Below are 5,422 nucleotides of genomic sequence, written 5' to 3'. Positions count from 1 at the left end.
CTGCCAGGCATGCTGATGTTGTCTGAGTAATTCCTTCCAGCAGAAAGGAAGAGTAGAGCCTACTACTCCAATGCCAATTCTCTTCTATGCCAGCACACCTGTAAGAGAAGTTGGATTTTGTGGTGAAATAAGACTTCCTGTTCTTCCTGAGTGCAACAATGAGCTCTCATTTTATTTATAAGTGCCTTATGTAAATGTGCCTACAGTAGGATGGTGCTGGGAATGGGGGCAGGCAAGCCCAAGCTACACAGAGCAGCAAATTAAAGAGAGTGTGACAAGAGCCTCTGGGTATCCTGTGTATCTAGAGATTCTCAAAGAGAATCTGAGTGTTGACAGCACCCCTACTGTGGCTGAGGGTAAGTTTCTTTAAGGGTCACAGGATTTTATAAATAATCTTTCCCCTACCAACTCTCTGGGTGAGGAAAAAGTTGTCTTCTTGCTGAAAATACACAAAAAAATGAAGGTTTTCGGTCCTAGAAATCACAATGTTACAGCTTTTTACAGGCAGGTGTATGCAATCACAGTGTTTGGATTTGCTTATTGTATTTTTTTCCTTCAAAAGCCTTCATGTCTCTTTAATTTGTCTCAGATTTTACCTTGTCACGCCAGTTTACAATTTTCCTGGTGCCCTGTGTTCTCAGTATTTCAGGGACTCCTGGGAACTTTATTTGTGCTGCCCAAATGTTGACTGAAGGGGAGTGAGGAAGGAAAAGATGGTTTTTGTAATCTCCAGTGGTAAACAGTCCTGACAGCCTGAGTGACACACAAACCTGACTGAAGAAAACAAGAAGTCGGGATGTAGAAACTGTCATCCTCAGCACCAACAGTGTAAAAGGGGACAAAATCTTTCTAGGGGAGCTTAATAAGCTTGTTTCCATGGCAGCCAGTTTGCAAATCTACAACTATCTGCAACCCCTACTAAGAATAACTTATTAACAAAAGTCTGTCCTGAAATCAGGAGAATACCAAAAGGTAATGGCTCACAAAGCACTTTCTAACTGCAAAGTTCCATTTCCCATTTGTTGTATCCTCTTGCCTTTTTCACTGTACTGATCTCCTTCCAATCTCAAAGATACTCAATTATTTCAAAGTAAAGGAGATTCAGAAAAGGCTACATGCAGATGTGTGCTACATATCTGCTAGGCAGAAAACTGAGAGCTTGAAGAATGCATGACAAACCTTCCTCCATTCTGTATGCTCTCATAGACAACAGGATTTAAACCAAGCAGCATTCAATGACCCTTTCTTCTAGAAATGCTAGGAAATCAAATAGAATTTTAATTTTGCAGTCATATCTATATGTAGTCCTTTCCTCTTTTTTTGTTTTCTAGCTTTGCTCTTCCTCAGCAGAGTTGGTAAATGTTTGCATTCTCAAAATCCTCTGCTGCTTTTCAAAGTCAATTCCACTCCATTACCCCCAGGTTAAAGTGTCATAGAGAAATGCCATATAAATGATGGGCTTCCAGTACTCAAGTACAAAACTGAAAGTTAAAAGTTAGAACAAGAATTCTGCAAAGGAAAGAGATTTGGACTATATACCTCTTACTCTGTGTCAGCTACCCCTGCCTTGCCTTTCCCTACAGAAGAGGACGTGTTCCCTTGCAGAAGGATGGAGGCAGACCCATGGTTATATGCTGGAGTAGCTGAGGCCTTGCAAGCTGGGCAGCTGCAGGGAACTGTTGAGGTTAATGGCCAAAAGCAAATTTCTGTCTTGCCCCTGGAGAGAGAGATTCTGATGTCATAGCTCAGATCTAGCTCCCCTGGAAAAGCACAGAAAGCCTTCCAGTGGCACAAGTAAATCCTTTTCTGTTCTTGCACAGGTTCACTTGGTACCTCCTGCCAGCACTGTCAATCAGTTGCAGCCACTGAAAAAAAATATATTTTTACATGCTGGATTTGATGGAGAGAAAATCCTTTGTCAGGTTTCCTTGTTCCACTCTCAGCATCAGTCTTTGCTTTCTGTTTTATTTATATGGGGAACTCACCTTGGCGTTAAGAGGGCTCTCTCTCCAGAGAGAGCATTCCTATAGCACTTGTGGAAGAAGCAGCTGGGCCTTGGATGAGTATTAATCAGTAATTGTAATTATATAATGCATATGAGAGTTGTTATGCTTCTGCAGGACACTGTGCCAAGATTTTAGCCCTCTGACAATTCAGCTGTGGAGCTCTACCCTTCCCTGTCTAGTCTGTGGGCTGAGTTTTGCCCCTTAGGAAGATAATCAGTCACTTTGTATCCAGATTTTGTTTATTTTCTTTTTATTTGTCTTTGTATCTGTATTAAAATATGCCAATAGTTCCTGTTGTTTCTGCAGAGAAGTGTTTCAGTCTTGACTAGTGATCATCACAGTATTCTTGTGGGCTCAAAGACAAAGTTGTAGAATTTGCTGTAGAGGAGAGCCTAGTGGTGGTCATGTCATGTCAGGTGGGAAGACTGCCCACATAAAGTGACATGACATATTAATGGATCTTTTGATGGACCTCTTGATGGCCTTTCTTCCATCCTGTACTCTTTTTCTCTTGACTTCTGTCATGGTCAATTCACCTGAGGTCACAGGACTGTGTCCCTAATCCACTGTAGGGAAGTACCCACTGTATTGCTTCCAAAGTCCTGCAGAGCTCAGCAGGTTTTCCTGGGGAATGTGACATGCAGGAGGAAGGACCCAGTGGGACAGACAATCTGCAATATCCAGGACTCGTACAATAGCATGGGGAGCTAGGACCAGTGCAGGCATTCTGCTGTGGCAGCGAGTACCTGCTTGCTAAAGTCACAGAGAAAACTCACTGGAAGGAAGAGATTTGAACTTGTTTCTCCCAAGCCTCTGAGTTGTTGCCAACTGCAAGAGGATGAGCACTGAAAGTATGCACGGACCTCAGTGCTCACTCATTTCCAGATGGGCCCCCTCCATGTCCCAGCATGCTAAGAAATATTGCAAGCTTTTCACAGGTGTGAGAAAACAGGTCGGCAGAGCTCTGCAGGGTTGTCCCTGCAGCCATTTCAGGTGTTCCCTGAAGGTTGCCTTCGTGGGACATGTGTCAGGATCAGGCAATTTAGGCTCTTTGGTCGTTTTCTCCAGGTGTCCCTGGAGCACATTGCTTTGCACGTGGTGCCATGTGGTGTCCCTGCAGTGGCACCTTCATGGCTTAGTGGGGACAGTTTTGAACTCAGTGCCATGTTGGCTTACTGGTTTCTGACTCATTGACAGGTTTAGCTAAGACTTGGAGGGACATGAACATTTTGTGGACTACTGAAATGCTTAGTGCAGGTCTCAATACGTGTTTTCTAGAGACAGACCAACTGATACCTAGACAAAGATAAAACTATCAGTGCCAAGCAGAATTAACAGTGGCTGGAGAAAGAAAGCCAGTCACAAATTTTCAGTATCTGAAATGCAATTACAGGACAGTATGTTTACAAAAAATTGTTGGAGCAACCTAGTGAATCAGAGAATTGACAACATTCTGTCTTAATTTCATTTTTTCTTAATATATGGATACTTATTTTATTAGGCAAAAATGCCTCGCTGTTTATAGTGCTGGTTGCTTTTGTTCACCTTCTCAGAAAAAGGAAACAATTGAAAAAAATAAATAACCTGATGATGTCTTGATTCAATATTTGCAGTGAATAGCCTGGGCTGATAGTACTTTTTGCAGAACAAAGAGGCAGACAAAATGCAATGAATACCCAGAATGGCTGAAGCCCAAGGTATTTTGGACTTGGATGCAGGAATAAGCTTTTAATTGATGTTGAAAAATAAACTCGGCAAAGAAATGGAATAAATAATAAATATGTCTTGTGGCAGCACAGCAAGAGGCTTATTGTTTGCTTGCTTCTAAAGAGGGCCAGTACATCGTGTTCTTCCCACACAAGTTCCAAACAATCTTGTTTGGACTGAGAAACTTAAATCCATGTTTCTAAAACAAATCTATCTAAATATTTTTATATTAACAGCAGTACAAGAAAATCCAGCCCGCCTGCACTTTCTACACAGCAGTGATGTGTTATTGTTATTGTTGCTATTAATTACAGCTGCTATTACTGCTGGTGACAGCAGAAGATGGTGCATGGCCACTGCATCTCATTCTCTGCTGAGGAGACCATCCCTGCTCCAGGCAGGCTGTAGCACATAGATGGAATAGAAAATATTATCCCCACAATTCGGCAGATTTTTAATAAAATTGTGACAGAATAATCTTACTGCAAACTCAAGAAACATAACCACAAAAAAAAAAGAAAGGGGACCAGGCTCCTCTCAGAACCATAGACCTAATAAACACACAGTGGTATTTGTGCGCAAGTCTAAATGGCAGGTTTAGAACTACTGCCTTTAGATATTAAAAAAAAACAAACCAAAAACTAAACAAACAAAAACCAAACCAACAAAACCTTTGTAAACTTGGCCCAAAGTACTTAGTCTGCTTATAGAATTGAGAAAAAAAAAATTAAAAGAAAGGTCACTTAGTCCTTCCACCGAAGAAGCCAAAAGGTAAGACTTAATCTAACTCTGCAGTTTTCAAGGTCCCCTTAGACTCCAAACTGTGTTCAGAAAAAATGGCAGTTGCTGATCAACTATACTTTTGATGCATAAAATGGCTGTATTAGCAACAGTGATGTAATTCACTTGGTATGGTGAAGTGGGGAGTGATGGAATAAAAGTATCACCACATACCCAGGGAGTGTATTTATCTCTCAGTTTTCCTGCAAGCCCATTTTCTCTCCAGTTATAAAAGTTCATCTGCTTCTTAATAAAATCAGTAAATTAACAAGAATAATTCCATCTCCTTTATTAAAAAAGCTGTAAGACATCTCATTTATTCTGAGTGTTGCAGGCATGAAACTTAAGAAAAATAATTTACTAGAGTTGGCTGGATCTTTGTAACAAAACACTTTTATCTTGAAAGCCACGCTGATTTTTCCAATTAAATATTTAGCAAAAAGTTGAACGTATTCCTATTATTTTTCAAGCCTTATGAAATGTGTTACTCCATTAAAAATTAAGATTCTTAAAATGATTATTGAAAGTGATTAGCAGGAGGGAAAAATATCCATAACCATTAGACTTGATTTCTTAATAATATTCTCTGACAAAATCTGCAGGTAAAGGTTATAAAAAAAAATTGATGTAATGAAAAATTGCCCTAAACTTTTCAAAATAGAACAATTATTCTTCCTGAAAGCTTTTGTGTGTATGTGTGAGTAGGCAAATGAAACTGTTTTAATGGTTTCCTCAAGCTTTCTCCAGAAAATCCAACTTGTATTTTAAGCCAAGGGCTATTCTAATTGTTCCTTACATATAGAAAGGCTCTTCTATGAAGAAATATATTTTTTCAGGATAACGGGAAGAGAGAAAAAAAAAAGTGCTTTTGTGCATACCAGGAAATGTCTTAATATCAGAAATGAACTAATGGATCGGAGGAATATCCA

Source organism: Passer domesticus, chromosome 5 (genome assembly GCF_036417665.1).
Source record: "Passer domesticus isolate bPasDom1 chromosome 5, bPasDom1.hap1, whole genome shotgun sequence".
Lineage (NCBI taxonomy): Eukaryota > Metazoa > Chordata > Aves > Passeriformes > Passeridae > Passer > Passer domesticus.
Note: the sequence above shows the minus strand (reverse complement) of the source record.